Source organism: Coenobita brevimanus, chromosome 8, assembly GCF_032717465.1.
Source record: "Coenobita brevimanus isolate Jiangsu-jjx chromosome 8, ASM3271746v2, whole genome shotgun sequence".
NCBI classification, from domain to species: Eukaryota; Metazoa; Arthropoda; class Malacostraca; order Decapoda; family Coenobitidae; genus Coenobita; species Coenobita brevimanus.
This window is the reverse complement of record NC_136961.1, coordinates 6849439-6863346: the sequence shown is the minus strand read 5'-3', so window position 1 is coordinate 6863346 and position 13908 is coordinate 6849439. Positions and strand designations below refer to the sequence as shown.

Genomic DNA, 13908 nt, shown 5'->3' with positions numbered 1-13908 from the left:
TTAGGTTAGGCTATCTCTCAGTAGCGGATGAATGTCGCGCCATATTGGCTCGTGCAGGAATGTGCACTCGGTCTATGTCAGGCCCTAGGTTAGGCCTAGGTTAGGTTAGGTTAGGTTAGGTTAGTTTAATGCAGAATAGTGTGTTTTCAATTAATTTTGATCTTGATATGGGGGGATAAACCCACTTTTGGAAATCTTACTCAAAATTACAAAAGGGGGATTTTCCCCCCAAAATGAAGGTTAAAACTAATTAAAACACGGTATTTTGCACTGGAAACCATAAAAATAATTCATTCATTCATTGCCAGACGCCATGTATCCCAGACGGGGTGGCCAAGGGCTTAGAGTTAATTGCTTTACAGGGAGGGGCACTAATCCTCCACCAACCCCACTTGACACGTAGGGATGCCAACAGCATCTGGTGTTCCCAGGCGGTCACCCATCCAAGTACTAACCAGACCCAACGTTGCTTAACTTCGCTGATCGGACGGGAAGCGGTGTACTCAACGTGGTATAAAAGAAAATGTTGGTTACTTCTAAAAATTTACCTTCCTTTTCAATGTCAACATTTTTAAGGCCATCACTTTCAAAGTCTAAGATTAAATCCATTGTTGTTGAAGTTCTTGGTTTTGGATTAAGGTCTTGCGGCTTGGTGAAGTTTGCCTCGAGGTAGATGGATTGTTGTTGTCTGTAGTTTGTATGCCATTTGTAGGTCACATACCATCAGTTTTAACATCTTATATATTGTTTGATTCATCCCATCAGGTATCAACAATCTGATAAATTACCAATATGCTGGGAATCGAACCAGGGACTCTCAGGTGAGAGCCAGGCAGCATACCACTACACCACGGCCAGGTAAACGTTAACTTATATTGTCACAATCTTGTAACCAACGTCCCTCCGCCCCCACTGTGGGCATCAAGAGGATGAGTTAACCCCCAACTCAAACTAGCCGTAAAAGGTAAGTCTTGGTTAGAATAGTTCAGGGACGTAATATAATGAAAATCAGTAACGTTGGTTACTTCTAAAGTTATACCAAAAGGAACAAGACTGTATTAAACTTAGAACAAACGTGAAATGCAGAGAAGAATTCCAGCAGTGGAAAGAAATTTTTTGTATTAAAAATATGCAGTGTTTTAATTCTTATAAATTGTACCCAGTTGGCGAGAGAAAATTATTTCGCCAAAAACTAATATGTCACCTTGGTGTAAAGCATAAAGGATTAAAGAAAACTTCGACAGGGTAAGCATATAGTATATGGTACAAATCCTAATGAAATATACAATTACTAATGGAATTACATATACAGTATACAGTCACTAATGGAATTACATATATATAGTACTGTATACAGTAACTGAACGAACCTAGTCTAGCATCTTCATTTCCACGCATTTTTACAGTTGCAAGGTGTTCATGGATGTGACCATCAGCATTGTGCACAAGAGGGCTCCTGAAAAGGTCAAGGATTTTCCATGTTTTGTGGAGATCCGTGGGCAACACAATCACACCCTTCACGCAGCAGAGAGTCTCAAGCAGCTGAGAGTAGCAACAAATACAAAGAAGGTGTTTGAGAAGTACTTTGAGCAAGGTATTGTAATGCATTATTATTTATATTTTTGAAAGACCAAACTAAAAACATTAATAATGATTAATAAGTGTAGATGAGCATTGAAAATACTAGATGCTGTCTTTCAAGTGATTGGCAGCAAAATTATCCATTTTTCATAGTTTTGGGTTCTACAAGTATTTTGGTGATTTTAAAAGTGGAAAATTTTCATACATTGCTTTCCCTCGCAACAAAAGTGTTGAATAAATATATTATGTTATAGATTTGCCTACTGTTTTTATGTATGATTACATTTGTATCCCTCTTTCCAGAAATGTCAACTGGCAGACTTTATGCACCTTCTCATCCAATGAAATGTAAATAAGCATATCATAAGCTTTAAGCTTAAATATGTAAGTTTTTTATTTAGATAAGAAAGAAGCTTTTAAGTATTGCATAAGCTAAAATATAGTATTGGCATAAAGTAAGTCTTCTATAGAGATGAAGAATAAGGTTTAAGTACATTATAAGCTAGAAAAAAATATGTTTAAGGTTAAAATAATTAGTCTAAGCTGTCTATTGAGACTTCAGAAAAAAAGCTTTTAAGTATAGCCAACAACAAAATCGGTATTGCCTTAAACTTTAGGGTTTACTACTGTCCTGTGAATCAGGGTATAGTTTCTATGTGTGGTGTTTTGAATCCTGAAATTATGACCCCTAGACTCGAAAAGGCAACATCACTTCTGCTGTTGAGTCTAGTTTTTCTAAATGGAAAATCATAAGCACAATATTGAGTTACATCAACTGTAATACAGTATTGTGTCCTCTATCAGTTAACGTAAATGCTGTACAAACAAGTAAATTTTATACCATGGAATAGGGTATGGTACAGTATAGTGCTCCCTCCGCCCACATTGGGGGCGGAGGGACGTTGGTTACAAGATTGTGACAACATAATTAATCTTTTACATGATCATGGTGTAGTGGTATGCTACCTGGCTCTCACATGAAAGTCCTTGGTTCAATTCCCAACATATTGGTAATTTATCTGATGATTTTTCCTGTGTACAGTACAGGTTTCTCCCTTCAGGTATCAACAACATTTTTATGTCATTAAACTGTTAATAATAACGTTTACAACTATACGATTTAGCCACATATGCGATCGAAATATATATTTTTAAAGTTAGTATCGACTTTGTGAGCAAGAATTAATAGCCACTGTGCAACATTACCAAATATGGCAAGTCAATAAAAGCTAATATATTTCATGATGCACTTCATCTGAAAATAACAAAGTTATTAAATTAGTGTTCAACAATTAATACATGTGTCTGACTAAAATAAATACATCACATAAGCCGTGAATTGCGTAAATTCAAAGTTAACTTTGAGACCGTAGCTGGCAATAATGTCTATGACGTCATCGATTAGCTCCGCGCGCTCTGATTGGTTCTAATTTCTCCCTATGTATATACTCTTCCAGAGTTGGGAAAGATGCGGCGTGGAGAGGTGGCACAATGGATGCAACTTCGTCTAACTTTTTACCACGAAAGTATTTGTAAATTAAGGGATGGGAGGCAACATCCTTCTTTCTGGAAGGGAAGGTAGTTCTTTAATTGCAGTTTCTAAATTAGCCTTATAGTTATGCTCTGTATTTTGTCCAGTTGCTTTAGTGCAACCTCTCAACATCCACTCCAAAAGGGTGAACAATATTCGAGAAGAAAGCGCTCATTACCCTTCCTGAAGCGTCAGTGTAGAAGTTACTGGCTCTGTTCAGTAAGAAAAGTTTATCTGAGGCGGTTTTAGCAGGTGATCTAAAGTGAAAGGTCCAACTAAGGGTACTATTAAGCACGACACCAGAATTTCAGTACTCTTAGAAATAAGAATTTTGGTCGCACTGAAGGTGATATAGACTCGGGCAATATTTGTTTGTTAGTAAGCTGAGATTTATTTTGTTCTCCTTGTCATAAAAGACTTTGTAGTTACTTGTAGAGAAGTTATATATATATATTAGACTTGTGGACGGGCGGCTGTTATACTTGAGTAGCTTTGAAAGTAGATAATCTTCTTTCCCATTTGTCATTCAATGACAAGGAGAGGTAAAGAATAGTATGGAACTATTTTTATTTGTCTTGGAAATATTAACAAGTCTCTCACACAGAGCGAAATATAAAGTAAAGTCCCGGGAGCTATCTCCCTGTCTCGCTCTCTCTGTCTCTCTCTCAAGTTGCTAAGCCCTTCTCCCTGCGACCTGTCTGTTCTATGGCTAGCTTCCTTCTGAGCTCTCTTTCCTAAATTCTGGTGAAACAGGAGTCGTATCACGTGTGTTCCCTGTGATTGGAAAGTTCTAGAAGCCTGTGTGTGAGTATGTGTGTATGTGTGTGTATGGTCAACAAGGCTTTGTTCACCGGGTGAATTGCTGACAACTAACTGACTGGCTACTTCGTAATCTGTCGTCAGCTTTTCCTCAGTGTAACCTGCAAGATCATTTCCCATTCCCAGGCTCGCATAGAGCTGTCTATTTATCTATCTATCTATTATGATTTGTAATTATAATATGGACTCATAACATCCTAGCATGAAGTGAGACAATGTTATCTCGCCATTCAGTGAGTTTACATAAGTTGTAACTTAAGGATATCGTTGTGCTGAGTTACGTGTTAGAGATATCAAACTTTGTGAATAGGTGGTTAAGCATAAAGGAAATGCGAAGCGCTGAGTCATCTGCATATGAGTGAATGAGATTAAGGGGTGCCAGTTTGACTCGAGTTACTTGTTTTATCGGGAGGGGCACTAACCTTCACCTGTCGATAGACGTAGCTGAGGTGTTAGTTGGACAGAGAGAGATTGTAAGTGTATCATAGATCGCAGCAGTTACAAGTGTTGACGGTGCTGCCCTTGTAATAACCGTAGGTCAGGAAGTGGAGATAAACATGGGCAGCCATTAATAGAATTGTGAGGCGTTGGAAAGCTCGTTTTGGGATAGATCACGCTCTGCCTTACTGGTCTCTCTATCTTGTAAGGTTGGTGAGGTGAGTTATAGGCACTCTTGGGTTATGGAGTTTATTGTACACAGTTATATCGGAATGTGATTAACAATATAACGTAACGTGAATGCAAACCTGCTAGCAGACCCTGTCTCCTGCGTACTGCCCTCGATCGTACTCTCGGGCTCTCTCCAACCCCTTCTAACCTGGAAGAGATCTCTCCTAGATTATATAAAGCTCGGTGTGTGTGTGTGTGTGTGTGTGTGTGTGTGTGTGTGTGTGTGTGTGTGTGTGTGTGTGTGTCATCTGGCAGATTTCCATGGGTTGTTTGCATGATGTTAGATAACTGGCTCTGTCTGGTCAACCTGCTTGTATCACGAAATTTTTGCATCATCTGAACTAAAAAGAGATTGTTTGAGATACATTATGAGTTAAGACATTCGTGATGGTCTGGGGCAACAGGATTGTTGATATACATCATGTGAATTGACATTCTTAGAGAGAAGCTGTGCATGTCTCCAGCAGACACTACATACTGGACAATGTAATATGAGATATATACAAGTGTCTGTAATCATTAAATATGTATAACTATTGCATATGGTATGTTAATGCCTATATGTCGCTGGATCATGCCAAACTGTTGTACCTAACTTGTCAGCTAATTAAGATTAATACTGGTACATAATTATGGAAAAATTAACATAATAGAACTGTATCATAATTGTAGTAGTAATATAACTGCAATGTAATTGTAGTTACATTGTAGTAACATATTTCTTAAATACTGTAGTAATTGTAACATAATTGTAGTAATATTTTTGTAGAATGTTTGTTACATAATTGTAGTAATATTGTAGTAACATAATTGTTACATAATTGTAGTAACTTTGTAGTAATATAACTGTAACATGATTAAAGTAATATCGTTGTAATATAATTGCAATACAGTGGCAAGTCTACAATAGTCAGTCGTATCATGAATCTGCCATATGTGATGTACTTACTATCTCTTTATATGTGACATAGTAATATCATTACACGATATGTACTTTGGCTTAGTTATGTTGCACAGTTTATATTTAAATGAAAATGATACTATAATTATGTAACATATTTTGTTATTCTCTCTCACTCTCTATCTAGACGTACCGCTGCCACCAATGTTGATAGCTGTACCTATGGCGTAAATCGGATAGAGAGAGATTGTAAGTGTATCATAGATCGCAGCAGTCACCAGTGTTGATAGTGCTGCCCTTGAAGATAATCGTAGCTCAGGAAGTGATTAACATGGGCAGCTATTGATAAAATCGTGAGGCGCTGGAAAGCTCGTTGTGGGGTAGATGACACTGTCTCACTGGCCTCTCTATTTTGTAACGTTGGTGAGGTAAGTAATAGGCACTCTTGGGTTGTGGAGTTATATCGAAGTGTGATTGACAACATAACGTAACGTGACTGCAAACCTCCTACTGCCCTCGATCGTACTCTCGGGCACTCTCCAACCCCTTCTAACCTCAAGCGGATATGTCCGAGATTATATACAGCTCGGTGTATGTGTGTGTGTGTGTGTGTGTGTGTGTGTTGTCTGGAAGATTTCCATAGGTAGTTTCCATGACGTCAAATAACTGGCTCAGTCTGATTAACCTGATCATGTAATGAAATTCTTGTACTGTCTGAACTAAAAAGAGATTGCTTGAGATACATTATGTGATAAGACATTCATGATGGTCTGGGGCAACAGGATTGTTGATATACATCATGTGGATTGACATTCCTAGTGAAAAGCTGTGTATGTCATCAGCAGACACTACATACAGCACACTCTGACATCAGATATATACTACAGTAGTACCTATAATTATTACATATCTATAACTATTACATATGACATATTAATGCCTAGACACCAACCCACTTGTTGACACACAGGGAACACGTATGGTTTGGTTATATGGTTACTACCCAGCACTGTCAATCGCTTCCTAGCTTACAGGAAACCATTTGGCTTGTCACTAAATGTACAGCCACCTGAAAAGAAAAGAAAAGAAATAAAAAGAAAAGAAAACAAATAATAGATGACAGGAGAGATGAGACAAACAGGAAGAGAGGAGGGCAGACAGAAAAAGTGATAATGGTGAAGGAAGAAGCAGGGAGCACTACATCAGATGAGTGGATGATGGTTGCCACTGTCACGGGGATTTTATAGAGTATACAATATTAAAGGATAATATTCAATAATACTTGAGAGCAGGACAATGAATTGTCTTGTGAAAATCAAGCAATGATTACTTTATGTCGGCATACTTCGCCGATTCTCTAAGGACGAGAATTTATAAACTTTCTCAACAGTACACAGCAGAGACTAATTACTCACAAATACTGTTTATTAGTACTGTTGGCCTCTGGAGAAAGTGACTCCACCCCTGACAATCAATAACTAATGCTATTAATGATGAACAAGTTCTTGCTGATGCAATTAACTCCTAGATGGCACAACGGATTTTAAGCTTAATACAAAAGGACTGGCCTAAGTACCAGTTATGAATAGCAAAGCATTTATGCAAGCTAGGAGCTGCAACTAGAATAAGCTTATGGAGAATAAAACACGAGTTTACATTACATTAAGCTCAAGAAAAAGAACTGTTAAATTTATTGATTACAAAGAAATAAATTTACATTACATTTCAAAATGAATTCAAAATAAGGAGATCGCACTCACTCTCTCACTCAAAAGCTAACTCTTAAACCTAGGAAAACCAAAAGAAATACTGGTCAGAAAAGTGGACAAAGCGGATGACTGGGCATCGTTACTGAGGAAGGACACTGCACACGCTGAGCCTCTGGAATTCAACGGCGGTGGCGGGAACTGGGTGTCATTGCTAAGGAAGGACACTGCCACACACACTACCTACTTCCACGGCGCACAAATCTTGACTGACTTCAAATCTTGAGAGAGAGGCAAGTGTTGAGCCGCAGTTGCTAACGGCTAGAATGAGCGAAACACGCCCATAACAAAGTACTCAGCGGAGGTGCTAAAGTCGCGCACAAAGACGATAATTTATGACACAGTGAAAAATTGTTCTGAAAACACTCCCGATCGGGTGAATACGTGGCGGTTAAACTGAGCGATAAATACTGAGATTCCACTAGAATTCGCGGTTTCCCACCATAGTTAATGTCACGAGTTTATTCAAATACTTAATCGCGCCGACTCGTGAGAGCCACCACCTACCATCAACAAGAGATCAGCAATATTCATAAGGAACAACTTTGGAGCCAGGACTGATCCTTGTGGTGAACAGGGATTAATTTAATGGAAACTGGAATATACGTAAACTACCTTCACTCTTACCTCTCTGTTGCTGAAATATGAGATCAGTGGGACAAAAGATGATAGGAAGTAACAAGGGAGACTGGATAACAGGGAACGGTGTCACAGGACATAGAATTGTCAAGGGTTGTTTCTGGGCTTCACCATATTGTTCAGGTGACTGATGGATTGCATGCGTAATGAGATTGTGTACATCAGTGGGTATTTTGCGATGAAAATCATGCCGTCTTTCACTAATTAAGTTGTTGGATTCAAGATGTTTAACAATGTACAGTTGGCCACAATGAATGGGAAACACTTGTTTTTTTTCTTTTTTAGGATTGTGGAAGGTTGTTACTTCCGGCAACCTCTGCTACGACATAGTATTCTTCTGTGAGTTAAGCTCCCACGCACACCATTCTTTAGATGGGCTTGTAACACAGATGGTGATTAGCTGTCACACAAGTGTCTGCTTCTGTTAAATATATTTACACACGGTATCTTGAATGTACCTTCATTTCATGATTTACATTTGTGGCCTAACACTGAATTACTGCAAAATATAAATCATGTACAGATGTAAGAAATTCAACATTGAATAAAATAATCGTTCGCACCTGTAGCACTTGTCTCATCAGCTCATTATCAGCAGCTCAAAGAATGAAGCCTCGAACAAGGTATAGTTGTTCGATTGATAACTGTGTTAGTCCTTCAGTGGTAATTTGTCTGGGGATTTTGAAGGAAAAAATATGCAGTTCTCTGGAAAATTAAATGAATTACATAAATTCTTTTGAGGAGATTTCACAAGTAAAGGGAAAGCAGGTCATATGAAAACATCGATGACACATCCTGATGGTGCACAAAAAGTGTGCACAGGCATCTACACACACACACACACACACACACACACACACACACACAGAAATAAGTTCCTCTCGAGTTAATCCACGATAATCCTTCGATCAGCGTCTCTTAACTAAATCTATATGCTAGTCGCAGCCATTAGAGTATCATTAAATAAAAGTTACTTTGTCATAAGTGAAAACATTATGACCTGTAAATCTGTCGGTCAAGTATTACGCAATATTTAACTGAATGTGTTAGTGAAGTGTTATGCAATAGTCTGTTAAACTTATTTACTTAATTTTATATTTGCCATCCACTTCCTCGTCGTCTTTGTTATGCTCAGTTGTTTGTACTTCTGTTGGCTTCTAATATTTCCCTCAGTCTTGGCTCTGCTTGGTATCTACAGATCATTATCCGAGGTGCTTGCCTCCCACCACGCTTCAGCTCTCCAGTAAGACTGAATTATTGGATATTGGCCGTCCTGTTTTTATTTTTGTGGTACTGATAATTTATTATATTTAACTACAGTAGTTGTAGGGAAAGGTACTTATAGCTGAGCGGTGATGATCTCCTTTCCATCTACCGCTGATAAATTTACTCTCTGAAAAGAACCTGGAAACTGTGTGTGTGTGTGTGTGTGTAATTCACCGGGTCGGTCAGGATCACTTGATGGTCGTGATCGTTAGCTTTTACCCTCCCGGGAGGGAGCTGAAAACTCATATAGTCCGATCTAAGGGCAAGGCTGTGACCTTCACACACGCACACACCCGTCCCCTTGTTCAAGGGGGACAGTAACCACCCACTTCGTCAGTGAAACTTTTCGCAACCTGAGCGAGGCGCGAACTCCCGTCCACCAGTTGGCAAGCGAGAACGTTACCACTGCACCAGCGTGTGTGTGTATGTGTGTGTGCGGGAAGGGTGAGGAATGACTACGAATGATTAGTAGTTGCATTTTCTTAAGACGACTTTACTCCATTGAAACACTGTTATATATTAAATAAACTGGACCTCGAAATATTGTGTAGGGATGCAAGTAGCCTTTGTTTGGCACCATAGTATCGTCTGCCTATCAACAGTTAGGAATACTGCAATGAACCCAGAGCTGTGAATTTCCGTATCCTTTTGAAGATACTGACAGGAATACACCTTGTGATTTTTATTAAATGTATGTAGTATACGGGTAATGAATGCTAACTATATTAGCTCTCCGGCTGCCCAGTCGTGTCCCCACTCCTTCATATTATTTGGCCGATTTGCAAGCTCGTTTTACTATAAAAGCTGCTTTCCCTGTTTCCCTGCGTGTGTGTGTGTGTGTGTGTGTGTGTGTGTGTGTGTGTGTGTGTGTGTTTGTCTTAGGATTCACAAATCTCTCAGGACCATTATAGTTTGCTGGTTAACGCTTATTACCTAGGAAACGTGCCAGTTCTTGAATTGCTCAAATCTCTTAGAACGGGTAGTTTACTAGTTAACCTAACATTATTAACCAGGAAACGTGTCAGTTCTTGAATTACTCAAATCTCTTAGAACGGGCAGTTTACTGGTTAACCTAACTCTGCACTTACGATTTATGACAGGAAGCTGAGAATCGCTACGCAATCTCGGGCAGGTCACGTTTTAACACCCACCTAGGGTGTGAACAATCGTGTGGATATTGTGCATTCTCCAGGAATCCTCAGAGAGGCCCACAGCTCGAGACGTTCCACAAGGTAATTCATACACAGCCTCGGACTGTCTCTGCAGGGTTCTCAAACTTCCCCCTTAACTTATGGTATACATGTATATACAAGTCCTGGACGTAACTTGTTCTGTGGGACCAACGGGCAAGACATTAGCAATTACTAGTACACTTTTAACTGGGAACCAGGCTGGTCCTTGGATTACTCAGATCTCTGAGGACGCTTATCTTACGGAACCCAGCATACAACAGTTGCCCTTGTTAGTCAGCAGTTAGCAGGCGAGACATCAGATCTGCACCTACGTTATCACTTCCCTTGATGTATCTCACAACAAGGTTAAACTGCTGTAAATACAGTGTCCAGTGTGTCAATCTTGCATTAGCCGTCTTGGTCGTACTGAGACTAGTGAGTGGCATATGATCAGTTTCCAGAGTGAATGGTGCCCCATATAAATAATAATAGTATTTCTTAACACCATCAACCATGGCCAAGAGTTCCTTCTCAACAGTACTATAATTCCTCTCAGAGGGTTTTAGCTTACGGCTGTGGTATGCCACTGGGAAGATTCCACCTTCCGATTCCTGCATCAATACGGCACCTACTCCATCTTGTGAAGCATCAGTGCGCAGTATGAAAGGTTTGTTGGAATCAGGCAACTGCAAGATAGGCTCCTTGCACAACATGTTCTTAAGGGCGGTAAAAGATCTCTCTTGCGCTTCTCCCCATTCAATGGTGTTTGGAGCATATTTCCATAGCACCTCGTACAACGGTTGGGCAATGAGAGCAAAGTTGAGGGTAAAACTCCTATAATACCCCACTAGGCCAAGGAATGCCCTAACCTGTTTCTTGGTCACGGGTCTCGGGGCTTCTCTAACCTTCCTGATCTTGTCACCCTGACACCTGCAGTGATTGTTACCAACAATATGTCCGAGGAACTCCACCTCACTGTGAGCAATCTTACATTTGCTAGGCTTCACAGTCATGTTCAAACTCTGGAGTCTACTGAAGACAATTTCGAAGAGTCTGAGGTGCTCCTCCAATGTGGTGGAATGAACGAGGACATCATCAACGAACATCTCTACTCCTACAATACCATGGAGCACTTGTCTCATGGCATGATTGAATACTGCTTGGGAATTGGTAAGTCCAAATGGGAGAACTTTATACTGATACAACCCCCTAGGAGCTGCAAAGGCAGTGTACTGACAGCTCTTGGGGTGAAGGGGAATCTGGAAGAATCCCTTCGCCAAATCGAGCTTCGTGAAATATCGTGACCCTGCCAGCTTGGAGAAGATGGCAATGTGGTCACCCATCGGCTCACCATCCACTTTGGTGATTGCATTGAGCCTCCTATAGTCGCCACAAATCCTGACTCCACCATCCTTCTTGAGGACTACTACCACTGGACTGCAGTAAGGAGATGAGGACTTTTCAATAATACCTGTATTATATATATATAGAGTACCATCGAGAAGAAGCATTTTGTTATTTTCATGACACGATTGAAAGGTACAAACAGAGGATCAAATCCTATATTAATTTGTTACTAGATCCTCTATTGTCTGTGACACGGTCTCAATGTTTATGATGTATGTATACGAGTCTTGTACTTACTGACTCTCTCTCTCTGTACGATGTAACCGAATGCACGTGTTTATCAGGAACTGTTGTTTTATGCCTTCACAACCTTCATATGATGATATGTACTGTGTCAACGACGAGAATGGGATATGCTATAGCCATGATGCAGTATCACCACTAACACCTCGCATACTCATTTCAAGTGAGTGTATTTGCCCATAACAAAACATAACACTGGCGACGAGAATGGGATATGCTATAGCCATGATGCAGTATCACCACTAACACATCGCATACTCATTTCAGGTGAGTGTATTTGCCCATAACAAAACATAACACTGGCGACGAGAAGAGAGCGGATCCAGGTAGAGTGGTAGCACCTTCAGCCCGATTGCCTATCAGTCATTATGGTCCTAGATGTCCCAGCCCCTAAGGAGTTCCCAGTGGCGGCGGACCCATCTACGGTCGCGCAACGATGGAAAAAGTGGTGCACGGCTTTTGAGTATTACATTACAGCAACTGGAGTGGCCAAGGAGGAGCAGAAGAGAGCTTTATTTCTTCATGTTGCTGGCACGGAGGTACAAGAAGTATTTGCTACGCTTACAGTAGGGAGTGACACATGCCAAGCAGCTAAGGAGGTACTTGATAAATACTTTGCTCCTAAAGTTAATGTACGCTATGAGAGATTTTTATTTAGACAGTGTTCACAGCAGGCACAGGAGACAGTAGATTCATTTGTCACTAAGTTGCGTAAATTAGCTTCAACTTGTGAGTACCAGGATTCTGATGATGTTATTATTGACCAAATTATTGAGAAGTGTAATTCCCATGAATTAAGGAAGAAATTGTTGCAGGAGAAGGCACTTACTATAGATAAGGTACAAGAAATTGCCAGGGCCTTAGAAGCTGCTAATATCCAGTCACATAATATAGAGGGTAAAGGAGACGGTGGTTTTCACTCTCAAGTGAGCAAGCTCACAATTAGGCCTAGTAAGGGTAATAAGTACCCTCAAGGTAAATTCCCTGTACAGAACGCTCACAAACCGCATAACACTTATAAGAATGTGTGGCACCCACAAAAGGCACAACCTAACCCAACACAAAAAACAGGACAAACTGAATGTACCAGGTGTGGTAAGGTAGGACATAGACCTTATGAGTATAATAAATGTCCAGCAAGTGGTAAAACATGTGTCAAATGTGGTAAGACTGGTCATTTCTCTAGTTTATGCAAGAGTCCTAGGTCCAAACAAATCCATTCAGCATTACAATCAGATACAAGTGTTACACAATCAGATACTAAGGTAGAAGCCACAGCTGATAATGAGTTTACAGACACAGAGTTTGCCTTCAAGATAAATTCTGTCAACCAACATAGAAAGAGATTAATGGTAACAATGCATGTTAACGATAAGCCTATTCCTATGCAGGTTGACACTGCGGCGGATGTTACTGTTATGTCAGAAGAGGTTGCCAAGGAAATTCCTAACATATCAATTAATGCTTGTGATGAGGTGTTGAAAGATTATAACAATCATGACATACATGTTATTGGTTCTGCTGATGTAATGGTTAAATATGGCCAGGAAACTGTAGGGATGTTGCCAATCACCATTGTATCGGGTAAACGTCCAACTTTATTGGGATTAAACTGGTTGAGATGTATAAAGTTAGACTGGCATAATATTTTCCAGGTGACTGATGATAACAAGCATGATTTATTATCAGGGATGTTATCAGAGTACTCTGCAGTTTTCCAGGAAGGTGTTTGTAATGGTACAGTGAAAAATGCTAAAGCAACTCTCATTCTTAAGGAAAATGCTACTGCTAGATTTTATGCACCCAGACCTATTCCATTTGCACTGAAAGCTTCAGTAGAGAAAGAGATAAATAGGTTGGAGACAGAAGGTACCTGGAAGAGAGTTGAATATTCTGATTGGGGTACACCTTTAG

General features: G+C 39.9%; 1 pseudogene; it reads right to left on the bottom strand.

Moving 5' to 3' along the window:
* Positions 1 to 406: 406 nt before the first annotated feature.
* Positions 407 to 525, bottom strand: LOC145409076 (5S ribosomal RNA; annotated as a pseudogene).
* Positions 526 to 13908: the final 13383 nt, after the last annotated feature.